Genomic DNA, 14,486 nt, shown 5'->3' on the forward strand with positions numbered 1-14,486 from the left:
AATTGCAATTATTTCAATCTGAAGTTGAGGGGGAAAAATGGAGATCGGTGCAGGGAGAGCAAGTACTCGTGGTGCTAGAGCGCAGGATGCAACGCCCTTGATGCGTGGTTTGACGGAAAAGCAAAAAGCATCACGTTTGCTTCACAGACTGAGGTTCACGTGTCGCCAGGTCTGACACAAACAGACCCTTTCTCAGCATAAACTGTTGGAAGGTGTCCTTGAGTCTATTTCCGTCTTGTTTTCAGTCGCTATCATCTGCCGTTGTGCCCTCTGTCTTGCTTGTGATAATGCCTCTTTCGTTTTACTGACAATGTCACCCTTTTGTCTCGCTTCAGCCAAGCGCGGACCGTTTTCAGCGACACCTCGAGGTAAATTCCGCAGCGGATCAGATGCCACGCTGCCCTGAGAACTGAAAAGCGGCACTGAAAAGAGTTGTTTAAGGCCAACCCCGATGGTTTTTTATGTGCAGGACTTCTGTCGTCTGTGCAGTCATTTAGCGTCATGCCTGAAATCACATGGCTGCTGAGAGGCACGCTCGGTAGCTGGTCGTATGAGTCACGCCGCGCGCTAATCCCCGCTGTCATGTGTGTTCATGTGTAAAGTTGAAAAGCCTCAGTGGCCGTGACAAGCCTGTGAATGTCATTGTTTCTGCAGCCTAAATTAATTTTACGTGGGGGGGCGGAGGGGTAGGGGATGGGGAATAGGCGGGAATGAGCGGAAAACTTCTTTCCCACTGACAGCACACAAACACATCCACAAATTGTTTGATGATTATCAGATATGTCACACTCATGTTCTACATTACAGATGGGCTGTCCAACAACATCTGGCTTTCAAAGTGTTTATTAAAGACATCTTTGTTTCTGATTTGTTGCTTCTGTTTATACAACACGTATGTCAGCCTTGACCCCCAAGCTGAGCGTAAACAGCTTTTATGGGTTTAAATGAGCTCATATTAGCGACTGTTCATGGAGACAAAATGAGGCGAGGCTTTCTGAAGCTTGATTGCCCTGTTGTCCAAACTGCCCTATAAAGTGACCAACTCCGCAACAATTATCATAAACAAGTGTAAAAGCGGGATACAGAGATTATAAATTTCCAAAGAAGGATATACCTAAAACACAGTTTTTTAGGTAGTGCACTAAAAAGGAAAAAAACAAAAAAACAAAAAACAAAAACAAACTAGTGCTTCTGTGTAGAGATGATCTAGGTCAGGGCATGAGCTGCCGCTAGGGGGTGCACAAGGTGAAACATGTAATGTCGGTCTGATAATCACACAGTTACTGTTTTTTTTTTCCTTTTTCACTTAAGTAAACATTTCCTTTGTAAAAACTAAAATAAAATAAAAATATTTAGAAGAAGTCTTCTACGCTTCATTTTAAAGGTATACTATGCAACGGGGGTTGATTTTCCAGCGAGGCTCCCCCCAGAGGGCGAAAGTAAAAGTGCACTGTCATAAAGATGCTCAGCTGTCCTGTTTTCTCCATCAAGCCAGGCGGTGGTTGTTTTGTAGCCTCGTGAGACCATCCTGATCTCGCGAGGTTTCAAGGTTTCACTCGCAGATCAGTCTGGATACTCTCCGTTGAAGAAAATTTGGAGCCGTTCACCAAACGAACGTCCAATCAGCGTTGGCTTTGAGGCGGGTTGAGGTGTGACGCAACGGGAAGCGCGTCAGTTCAGTCTAAACAACATGGCGGCTTCAGCCGATGAAACTAGCGTTAGCGTGGCTATCGAGCAAGTTTTATCGGAATTACAGAGTATTTCTTTGCTGAGCTAACGAGCCTTTACCTGCAGCAGCAAGAGTAGCTTGGCTTGTGGTTGTGTTTTCGTCGTCGCTCTGTTACCAGCGACGACGAATCTGATTGGTTCATTTGGCCCGTCTATCACCAACATAGGCCAATCAGCTAACCAGTATTTTCGCCCCTTCCCAAAATTACTTCAACGGAAGGTTTCCAGATGGATATGCGGAGCAAATCTATCTGGCGGAGTCAGGTAAGTTGTTTTGAGCTTAGCAGCTCAAAACAACCAGCTTCCAAAAGTGGAAAAAACGGCAGTACAAACAATGACTAACACAGTGAAAGTATGAACATGCACACACAGAGAGAGAGAAACCATTCCAATGTTACTTACAATCGCATCAGCAGAAACGCGAGGTCTGCGTCAGCCTTGCAGCCTTCCTTTTCTGTTAGCTCCTGCCAGAGCCATAGAGAGAAAGAGTTGCGACACTCTTTGATGTCACCGCCAGGGCAGTCACGTGGTTCGTGTAAACCGCTATAGTTCCAAAACATACGCTGGCTTTCATGTTTTTCTACGGGACAGACAGCAGCGATTGCGTTATTTAATGGTAAATATATATATATAAACATACACCCTACTACTTTTTCAGCTGTTATTGGCAGCAAAAAGCGTACAACAGAGTCCAATGGGAGTGTCGCAACTCTTTCTCTCTATGGCTCTGGCCCTCGCCATTCAGAAAAAGCTTTCCCGATGTTCACCCGTGTACGACTCCTCTCTCTGTCCAGAGCCCTTTTCCTCTTTCTTGCCTGCTCCGACATGGGCTTTCGCTGTTTTGTCGCTGGTTCCGCCATGATAACTGCACAAATATTGCCGCTGCACTGGGGCGTGTAGCAGTTCTCGCCGTAAAGCAAGACCGACTCTCGAGGTCTTGCACGAGACTTCTGAGCCTGTAGGCGCGGGCCGAGGGCTCCTGCAATTGCAAGTGCGGTATTTCCTCCACAGACCACCAGGGCGGCCGAGAAAACCTTCGTTCAACCTGAAATGACTCATTTAATCATCCAAAACGGTATGGAACACATTCATTAATTTGAAAATGTTGCATATTATAACTTTAAGATGAAATATAGAGGAAGTTATCTTCTTCTACGCATTGTGCTGTATATGCAGACCTAGCTTGTGGCCTCTACTTCATTCATTCTCGCAAATATGCTCAGTTGGCTGAAACCAGGCAAACTGTCAGGGGAGACATCTAAGGTCAAAATTAGTGGTGAAGGAGGAGAGGAACTAAGAGAGAAAGAAAGAGAGAGAAATCGGATACAACAGAGGAGAGAATTGCAAAGGATCCAGGAGAAGAACACAAGCGGGAATCAGAACATTTCTCTCTCTCTCTCCTCACTTGACGTCGTTTACGTCAATAGAGGGAAAATTTAATTTAGGCCAAAAGTTTCATTTACAAGATTAAACTGAGTGACACGGTCTCTGCATCTGTATCGGTCGCGCAGCGCCTACATAGTGTTGCCCATTGGTGTTGTGGTTTTAAACCGGCGACAAGCACTGATGCACATGCCGTGGCCACACCGCTGCTGCCACCGCGGATGGGAAAATTGGTGGTAGACGCGTTATTTTTGACTATACTCCTGCACAGAGCTGTAATACTTTTCATTGTGATTCAGATTGGTGCAGTTCATTTTAAAGATGCAGTTTTAGCGCGTATTCAGACAGGAAAAGGGAAACCGGGGGTGGGGGGAGCTGAGGTGTGATGCCATGGGCATGTTTACCTGCTGAATGCAACTGCTTTGAAACAATCAGGAAATAACTTTTTATTTCTCTGATTAATAACAGCTGCTTGCTGGCTGGCTGTCTGTCCCTGTCTCCCTTTCTCCTGGTCATTTGAGCATGACATGCCGCCTTTAATATAGCTATAAAAACGTTGGTAGCATTTGGGTTTTTTTAAGGAGTGGGGAATTGGGGAATGCATTAACCCGGGAGACAGAAGGGGGTGTGTGGCTAAAAACAGTTGATCTAGGTCAACCGGGGTCGTAGTAGGTTGTAAGGGCTAAACATAGTGGCTGACATAAAATAGTGAATTTCAGGGTGATTCTGTGGGTTTAATAAGAACTATACTTTAAGACTTCACGTCAGAATCTGACGTGAAGTCTTATCCAGTCAGTCAGGCTGTCTGACTGAAGAACACAGCTGTGACAAGGGTCGTTCCAATGCAAAAATATTTCAAACTTCGTACTGATACTAATATATCAAATGCTTTATATTTTTGATACTGAAAAATCTTTTTCTGAAGACACATTACAAAATTTAAAGAGAAAGCTAATTTGTAGTAGGAAATTCAGCCCCAATTTAGAACAAAAATTTAAAACGGTAGACACAAAAACCAAACGTTACTATTATAAACCTGCAAGCATGAGCCACATATGGCCATATTATCGCCGTGTGGAGACGCCGATATCCCCCAAAGCTGAAGCCAGCAGGGCAGGAAAACAGAATTGACACCAAAAACAGTCTTATCGACATATCCACTCTGATCCACGAGCTATGATGGACGTCAACATGGGAACAGAGGCTGTAACGAGTGCCGGCGAGGACAATGAGCATCTTAAGAGCTTAAAAAAGCATGACTAGATTTCTGTTCATATTTTTGTGAGTATCCATTTGATTGCTTTCCACACATGTTCACTCAGAAACGCTGCATTCTGCTGCTTTTGCCTAAGTTATGTGACGTTCCAGCTCCGCAGTCACCCAAACAAAACACAAATCAGCTACTGCGCACATTAAAAATTCAACAAAGTTCGTAAACAAGAGTGAGGAACTTAGTTTAATGGCTTGGGCATAACTACATGCTGCATTCGGCGCTGCAGCCTTTCTGTCTTTAAATTGTTAATGCAACTTAGATCATGGTCCACATGCAGTCATGTTGGGCGGGCTGATTTAGCTGGACCTATTCTCGGTTTGACTACTTGCCAGAATTCTTGGCGGTTGTGGCAAATACTGCTGTTGTTTTCTTGGTCCTGGACGGAGATGTAGTCGATACTGTCCGTTTGAGTCCACCCTGGAACTCTTCATGTTCCTCTTCCATGTTTTTTTTTTTTTTGTTGTTTTTTTATTCAAAAGACAAATTTACAGGTGATCTCAATGTTTATCTTTTGGGGTAATAATTTGAGCAAGATAACCCCACTTATTGACGCTTCAATACTGAAGCCTACTTTGATATCTGCGGGTCTTGTTTATTTAATGCAGATGATGGTTAAATCCCTATTCATAATGAAATATACATAAGAAAAAAGTACTGACTACTGAATTTTTACTTCTCACTTCAGTTTAAGCAATTTATCCAAAATGAAAACCCAAAAACAAAAGGTATGAATAATAAGTAATAATATGTATATTATATTATTTTAGGAAGTGACAGACGAATATAGAATACCAGGGAAAAACAGTCCGAATAACACAATTATTTTTAGTAAATATATGTGGAAAAAGAAAACCTTAGATCCCATCTTAATAATTTAATATTAAACTCAATAATTTAAACTGTGCCTTTTGCTGGTGTAGTTACTGTTTTCAGGCTGTTGATTTCTTTGTTTAAGCAGCAGTGGAGGATCTTCATCGGATGTACATAAATGTTCTCCTTTTTTGCTTCCATCCAAGATAGCGAAGCATTTGCTGAGCGTCTGGTGTAACTTACCATTCGGCATGAGATACTGCAGAAAGGGAGGGGAGATATTCTACTAACTGACGTAAATGAATGGAAATTGATGTAAATTGCTAACCAATGTTAACGTCTAAGGTGTAATTATATTGGTACAAGGATAATAACGCTTTTAAAGTGTCAGCAGACTCTTTTTAGTGTTGTTAAATTACAGTTCATATTTGTTCCCAATGCTTTCATTTAAGTTTTCCTGATGTTTTACGTCTTCATTACTATAACTTGAAAGTCATTTATTATTATTCATTTATTGCCAACTCTCAGTGAAGGCAATCTTTGCTAGGAATCCATGGAATACTGCAGTTGTCTTGGCCTGAGTCAACCTTTCTGACCTGACAGCTGTGTCGTCCTCATAATTACACTTCCTGAGAGCAGGAATGGCAAAGCAAGGACTTTCCTCCTCTTCCTCTAAAGAAGAATGTTCCACCATAATCCCTCACCACCTGATTGATTGTACTCATGTTAAAGGAGAGAGCTGCTGGCTGACACTTTGGGACAGATCTCTCTACACTGGCCCTTTAGATTCTGCCAAGACCCAACTGTGTGCCAGGGAGCATTAGGCCTATGGCTAATGTTGCAGCTGTGGCGTCCAAACACAACACAAGCAGTGTATCAAGGAGAGTAAAATCTGGTTTACACGGCCATCTTCAACAGCTGATTTGATGCAAAAAGTCCACGGGATCTCAAGCGATGGCCTACTGTCACACTTCATCACTGAGGTAAATGGCAATAAATTTCTGGAAGAAGAAACCACGCCTGAAGCTGTCACAATGTCGTGTCATCCAGCTTTCACAAGGCCAGGGGTTTATTAAGGTGAACATGTGTGGCACTGTGTGTGTTGATGATCCGTACCTCTATTCACAGTGTTTTCATTTCTTTGACAACTTTTCCCATTTTGCCACATCACCACCAGAATACTGCAACCTTTATTGCAATTTATTGTAAAAGACGATCACAAAATCGAGCACACTTGCAAAGTTGAAAGAAATTGTGTGTAGTTTTCAAATGTTTCACATATAGAAATCTAAAAGGTGTGCCGTGAATTTCTATTAAAGTCCCCGTGAGTCAATACATCGTAGAACCACCTTTCACTGGCATTGCTGCTCCAAGTCTTTTAGGTTATGTTTCTACCAACTTTTCACATTTAGACACTGAAAGTTTTGCCCATTTTTTCTAAAACAGCTCAAGATTATTATTAATGTTAGTTGTGAAGTCTCGCAACAGATTCTGAGTTGGTTTTGGTCTGGACATGGAATAGAGTCTGATTTAAACCATTCCATAGTGGCTCTGGCTGCGTTTTAGGTCAATGTCCTATTGAAAGGTGAACCTCTACCCCAATATCACACTTTTTGCAACCTCTATTGCCCAGGATTTAGCTCCACATTGCCTGCTCCTGATGAAGCAATGTATCCCCTCAGCATGATGTTGCCACTACTGTGTTTCACTGTGGGGATGACGCATTTAGGCGTATAAAGTGTCATTTGTTTGTCTTCCACACCTAGTTTTAACCCTACGAGGTCCCTTTATTTTTCACCCTAATTGTGCCCATTAGACACAAAAATGCTCTTTAAAGATTGCAATAGAAATATGAAACATGTATTTTTCAGAATTTTGACAAAGTTAGAAACATGGCATTAGAGACACCAGGGACCATAGTCAAATGCCTGCCAGGGGCCAGAACGGGCGACATAAAATCCTACCTGAAACTGCTGGCTAAGGATAAGCGTAAATACAGTAAGGTTGTTATTCACGCTGGCGGTAATGACACCTGGTTACGTCAATCGGAGGTCAATAAAGTTGGTGTTGCTTCGGTGTGTAAATTTGCTAGAATAATGTCGGACTCCGTAATTTTCTCTGGTACCCTGCCTGATCTGACCAGTGATGACATGTTTAGCTGCATGTCATCATTCAAACGCTGGTTGTCTAGGTGGTGTCCTGAAAACGACGTGGGCTACATTGATAACTGGCGAACCTTCTGGGGATCACCTGGTCTGATCCGAAGAGATGGCATCCATCCTACTTTGGATGGTGCAGCTCTACTTTCTAGGAATCTGGCCGGATTTATTAGTTCTCCTAAATGCTGACAATCCAGGGTCCAGACCAGGAAGCAGAGCCGTAGTTTAACACACCTCTCTGCAGCTTCTGTACTGTTACCCATCCATTACCCTATTGAGACGGTGTCTTTCCCACGGCCAAAACTGAACAGATTAAAAACGGATCTAAAAGGAGCAAATCATAAAATCTCATAAAAATCATATGACTGAATTTGAACCAAAAAATAAAACAATTAAAGGTGGTTTATTAAATATAAGGTCTCTTCCTCGAAAGACTGTTAGTTAATGAATTGATTTCTGATAATCATATTGATTTATTTTGTCTCACAGAAACCTGGTTGCAAGAGGACTACGTTAGTATAAATTAATCAACTCCCTCTAATTATTTAAATTTCCACATTCCCAGATCTACGGGTAGTGGAGGAGGAGTAGCAACCATCTTTCAGTCTGATTTATTAATTAGTCCCAGGCCTATTTATACCTACAATTATTTTGAATATTTAACCCTCAGTTTCCCACTCTCAGTTTTTAGATCAGTTCCCAGACTTCTTATCCGGTTTGGTGTTAAACACTGACAAGGTTATTATAGTGGAGGATTTTAACATTCATGTTAACACTGAATGTGATACCCTTAATGTAGCCTTTAATACTATCCTAGATTCAATTCCCAAACCTTTCTTTTCATATAAAAGTCTCCATCTATGTTTTTCTTCCCTTTGACCACTGATGTACAAAGTTGTGTAAAGGGGTCTTAATACTTTTACGTGGGTTTGTTAAACTCTGAAGCAGGAGACCTCTTTTAAAAATGAATGTTTACTGTTCCTTTTTTGTATATTTTAAACAGGACCCTAACGGAGGTGTAGAACTTGGTGCCAGCCCCTCAGGATGAAAGCAAAGGAAATTGAAATGGCTAAAAATACAAAGTGCTCCTGCTGTTTTCTCCTACTGACCCTCTGTCTTACTTGTGATCCCCCCTCTGAACCACGCCAGTATGCTTCCTTGCTTTGTTATTTCTTTTTTGAGGTCAACCTAATCCGTTTGTCTTTCCTGAACACAGTAATGGTATATTTTTACATTTATTTCAAACCTAACTTTAAAACCATTTTCAACTGCCTACATTGAAATAGCAAAAATTTCTGCCTCACACATGATCAAATAATAGAAGACAAATACAGCACCTACAGAAATTCCTCACAAATGAGCATTAAAACAGGATTCGCTCTTCACTAAAGCTAATTGCCACGAGGGTTATGAACTCTTGCAATGTTTGCTGGTGATGTGCTAGAAGATAAATAGAACCACTGAGACGATGAGGTGTGACCAAGAGAAGACAAGTGGCTTTGTGCAACAGATGGCGCAGGGATAGGAGTCATGCGGACTCTAAAAAAGTCATTATTTTCTGAGAAAAAGAACTCTATGAAAGACACTTGCATTCACAGAAACAGGACATTGTAAACAATTAAATTTCCAATGTCAGAGCCTTTAGGCATACTCCAATTATGTAACATTTTGAATTATATTGGAACAGGGTTGTCAAAATAATTGATATCTCCATATCATCAATGCTAAAACAGATTAATTATTCAACAGATACTCATTTGTATCAACTGACTCATTCGTGTTTGCCCAAAGTGTTGCACATCTTCTGACCGCAGCGCTGCAATAATAGAGAAACTCAGCCTCCCTGCAGCTGCTCACTTTAGCAATTCTGCTTCTGGAAGTTTAAACTCTGCTAACATGAGTTCAGCCAGAAAAACAGATGTGACCCTCTTTATAGACAACATGAATACAAAAGCGCTGTTCAGAGGAACTTTTCCTGTATGGCAGGTGGACAAGAAATATTGAAATGATGAAGGATGCTACATGCTAAGCTAACGCTATGACACCGTTTTGAGATCAAAAGGTCAAAAGGTGTGGCCCCACATTTGCAACAATGAAGTAGTAAACCTGCCATCGACATAATCTCATACTATCGGTTCAGATATTGGCTTCACTGACAACCCAATGATGGTGTTCTGCCAGTCTAAGCTCCCTTATGGAGATGCACTTCTGCTCCATTCTGTGGTGCAAATCAATGCTGGAAAATATTAATCGACGGCTCAGTCGGCAAATAAATATGAAGCAACGGAACAAACTATTTTGCCCCGTCCATTACTTCTCAGTTTACTTGTAAGGCTATTGGAGGCTAATATGGTTACTAATAACACGGGTTATAGTGGAGCCAGACAGAAGCTGACAGAGGAGAAAAAAGTAGGAATCAGTAGCAACATACCCTGATGTGGAGTTGCTCATTAAGGAAAACATTATGCTAAATTATCAGAAAGATGGAAATCATAAAGGGCTAGTGCTAAAGGCATTTAACTGGACCAGATAATGTTTAAGCAATGAAAAATTTACTTTGTATGTACAAGAGCCTTGTTTGTTTTAAAATACAATTTATTTTAGTTTAGAATGATTGTCTCACAGTATTAAAATGTATTTGTATTTTCAGCAAATTGATAAACACACTGACACATTAAAGATAAGCAATTAGAATAACTAAATGATTGAATACAATATTGAATCAAAGCTACATACTTCTATCATTCTCGGTGCATTAAATGGCTTTGCAATCTTCCCTTTGGAAACAAGCAGAAAATGTCCAGACTGGTATTCCACCTAACAAATACACAGGGATGGGCTAGGCATAAACATGCAATCGTCTCATTTGCAAGAACTCGCAAATCTCTCCAGCACCCGAACAAATGCACACATATTTGAATCCTTCCAATTAGATGTAGACTAGGTTGCATTGTTGAAAGCAGACTCTCTCCTGAAATATTCAGACGCCTCACGCTGCAGTTAATCTGACACAAACGTGTTCAGACACACAACAAATTCTATTTCAGCACCCTCACTGCAGGCTATGTGAAGTTATGCATGGCTATGTCTGTGTCTGTGTGTGTGTGTGTGTGTGTGTACTTGCCGCTGAGTGAGAACATTTTTCGTCTTTTCCCACAAAAGTGAGGACACTGATGTAAAGTGAGGATCTTTTTTGGTTCTCACTTTTTTGGACTGAGATTAGGTTTAGGGCTAAGATGCCAATTAGGTTTAGGTTAGGGTTAGGTATGTACTGATAATGGTTAGGATAAGGTGAGGGTTAGGCCATAGAAAGGGTTGAAAATGAATGGAAATCAAGGCAATGTCCTCAGTAAGTATTTAAAACAAGGATGTGTGTGTGTGTGCGCGCAGTTGTAGAAAGAAAACTGTACTCCAAAAAAATAAAAAAATTCTCAGAAAGGAAGGGGTAGTTGAGCATGAGGCAGCTTTCATGGGGACACGTGCATGTTAAGTGACACTATGTGGGAAACACTCATGCGCACAAACAGACAGCTACAGTGAAATCCCCTGTTGATGTCAGATCCTGAGTTGTCCTCTGCTTTCTGTGGCTCCATCTGCCCTCCATGGTCCTAATCCAGCTCTCCTCGCTCTACTCATCCACACATATACCGTACAGGCACATAGCACACACACTTCTACACGTGCAAATTCACGAGCTGAAGCATACAGTTTATACATTGTAAAAGCAAGAAAGCAGAAAGCCAGATGCCTGTTAATGAAAAAAGGAAAGAAAAACATTGATTGTACCATGTTTAGCTATTTAAATGATTGCCAATGAACTACTGGGGGAAAAATTATTTTCTATTTATAGAATATGTTACAGTTTACTCCACCAAATCTGGATGCAGATATTTTGTCATTTACTTTTCATTATTTTACAGTTTTAAAGATACCAAGCAAGTTTGTGTGATTAATGCCTTTATTAATACCAAAAATGTATAGTTTAATGAAGAGGAAGCCTAGGTCATCAAGTATTTCCCATTACTTAGCAAAAACACTTTGTTAGACCATAACGCCAACATTTTTTTTTATTGCATCAATATTTTTTTCCCCGCAGCGCTCTCCGGACTGTGTTTTATTTTTTTTTTTACCCTCGGCGCTTTCCGTAGTTCCAAGAATGCTAGAGACTGTAGCAAACCAGACCCGCGCTCACTGTTGCCGCTTATTTCATGAGACTTTGGGCTTCTTTTTTCTAAAGTCGCTTGTAAATTTCATGTGTTGCGGGTTGCAGTTTTTTTGGGCTCAGAAAGTGAAGTTGCTTATTTGGGCTCTAAACTAAGTGGCGCTGCCGCACTACAGACCCAGTGAGTATAACCAGCTGAAATATCCCTCCGCCTCATTACGCGCTGGAGCGCATCCTGACATAGGAGCCGAGGGAGTAAAGGCAGAGAGAGCAACCCTGCCCTCATTTTCTGCAGTTTACGGTTGCAATAATTGATGATCACTATTTTGAGCAGAGACTGGTTCTGTAGATGAGTTTTTACACGCTGATAACATTGAAGTAACCCAACCAATAAACCGTACTTTAAAGGCATACTATGCAACATTTTTCAGTTAATTAATGCGTTCCATACCGTTTTGGATGATTAAATGAGTCATTTCAGGTCGAACAAAGGTTTTCTCGGCCGCCCTGGTGGTCTGTAGGGGAAATACCGTACTTGCAATGCGGTACCGCGCGCGAGCTATTTTTAGAAACACAACGTCACGATGACGTCACATCACGTGGTACGCAGTGGGGCAAACTCCGGAAAAGCCGCCGTTGTTTCGCTGTAAGAGACGTGCGTTAGCCTAGGTTTTACTCAGTAAACGACTGCTTTTTCCAAATCTAAGACCATGGTTTTTAAACATTGTTGCTATGGAACGTGCAACAGCGACTCGAGTTACGCTGATCGGCCGTATATGAAGGATGTTTTCTTCAAGACTGCCAAGGAGAAATGTGTACGCTTGGAACACCGGGGCGGTCGGCCTACACAACAGTTCAACCCGGAAAAAGTTACCAAATTCAAGTACATATGTAGCAAGCATTTTGTCGGAGGAAAGGGCACAGCCGAAGAACATCCTGACCCAATTCCAGCGACATCAAGTCAAGGTAAGAGTATTTTGGTGGCCGACATGTTAATAAAGTAGCGCCTGCTACCATGACAGCATATAGGCTATCATGGTAGCAGGCGCTAACATGATAGCCTGCTACCAGGCTTACTCAAAGACATTTCAAATGAGACAAACATTAAACATATACCGATCCCTGGACGGTGATTGCAAACAACAACAAAAAAAAAAACGGCCGACGCTGCCATGATCGCCGCGCAGGAAAAAAACAACAAAGCTTACCGTTCATCATCTCGGCCAGTTTTCCAGTCTTTTTAAACCATCGAACCTCAAGCCATCGTTTGAGCTGAAGGTTGGTGTGTTCTTCGACAGTTCGACCAGTAAACTGTGTGCCTGGGACATCGTCTTGGGAAAGTTTAACGGCTGTAAAGTCGGTCATATCTGTTATCCGTGCGTTCTCTCCTGTATGCGTTCTCTCCTGTATGCCCTACCTAAGCGGCAAAAGGGGCGTTGCTCTTGAGACGGTGACGTCACGTGCGCGGTACCGCATTGCAAGAGCTCACGGCCCGCACCCACAGGCTCAGTAGTCTCGTGTGCATCGCGAGAGTCGGTCTTGCTTCACGGCGAGAACTGCTACACGCCCCCAGTGAAAGGCATGCTCGTTGCTAGATTTGTGCAGTTATTATGCCGGAACCAGCGAGAAAACAGCGAAAGCCCATGTCGGAGCAGGCAAGAAAGAGGAAAAGGGCTCTGGACAGAGAGAGGAGTCGTACACGGGTGAACATCGGGCAAGCTTTTTCAGAATGGCGAGAGCTAAAAGAAAAAGAAGGCTGCAAGGCTGACGCGGACCTCGGACCTGATGCGATTGTAAGTAACATTGTAGGGTTTCCCTCACGCTACCGCCTGGCCAACATTCCAAAAAAAAAAAAAGAAACTAACTCCATATGCGCAAAGCTTGTCTCCCCCGCTCTGCCGGTTGCAAAGCTTGTCTCCCCCCTGGTAGAGACGGAGAAACCAGTAGAACAGCTGAGCATATTTACGACAGTGCACTTTTACTTTCGCCCTCTGGGGGGAGCCTCGCTGGAAAATCAACCCCGGTTGCATAGTATACCTTTAATGCTTATTAAATTGTTGTCTCTGTATTTGACAAACACATTGACAAATGAAGTACCCTGGAGTTAGAGTGTCAGCATATGAAGCTGTGCAAAACAATTCTCTTTCAAGGGTATTCAGCTCCTGCCCCAGTTGCAAGCAGTGTAAGTGTAAGACTCTGGAATGATCTGAAAATTTTAAACTCTTATCCAGGCTTTAAACTGTATGAATATGGATATAAACAGCATGCAAAAATATACAAAGAAATTATTGTTGTTGGTGTGAAAGCTCAGGATTAGATGTGTGTGAGAGTGAAAATATTAATAAAACTTGTGACTATTAAAATGTAAAATAAGTATTACTTTATATGTAAATGCTTAATACCATGTCTATCTTTGTTTAAGAGACAAAAATTATTCGAAATAAAATATTTATTTATTTACATATTTGTTAACACAGTGTATAAACATCAGGGCGTTATGATTAGTGATTTAGCCATTACTGGCCAGAGTTTACTAGTGTCATTTATTGCAAAATTGCATATTAAAATGTCCAAATAGGCTTTTACACTTTCACAAATAAAAAGATAAAGTATGCGATTAATTTGTGATTAATCCTGCGTTAACTATTGAAATTATGCGATGAATCGCAATTAAAATATACAGTCTTTCGACTGGAGACAGTTTGGTTTCTGAGAAGGAGGATGTCAGATAAAGGAGCTCATTCCGCTAACTATCTGGAAGTGGTACCCATCCAAGACGACAAGCACAACAAAGCAGTATCACCTGCTCCCAATCAACCCAGCCAGCTTCAGTCTTATGTAGACACTGTGCTTTCTGGGCAAAAACACAGCTTGGATTATTGTGCTAGGCCTGTAAAAAATGCTACCATGACGGCCGACATGAGAATACCGCATGTATTCCATGACAACAGACAGCTACATGTCTATATGC

The 14,486-nt window shown here is 41.7% G+C and overlaps 1 protein-coding gene across 4 annotated transcripts in view; it reads right to left on the reverse strand.

Annotated features, from left to right (window-relative positions):
- LOC105940391 (thyroid hormone receptor alpha) overlaps nucleotides 1–14,486 on the reverse strand; it is a 55,008-nt gene that overhangs the window by 15,263 nt on the left and 25,259 nt on the right. The gene's annotated exons all lie outside the window — the stretch shown is intronic.

Source organism: Fundulus heteroclitus, chromosome 16, assembly GCF_011125445.2.
Source record: "Fundulus heteroclitus isolate FHET01 chromosome 16, MU-UCD_Fhet_4.1, whole genome shotgun sequence".
NCBI classification, from domain to species: Eukaryota; Metazoa; Chordata; class Actinopteri; order Cyprinodontiformes; family Fundulidae; genus Fundulus; species Fundulus heteroclitus.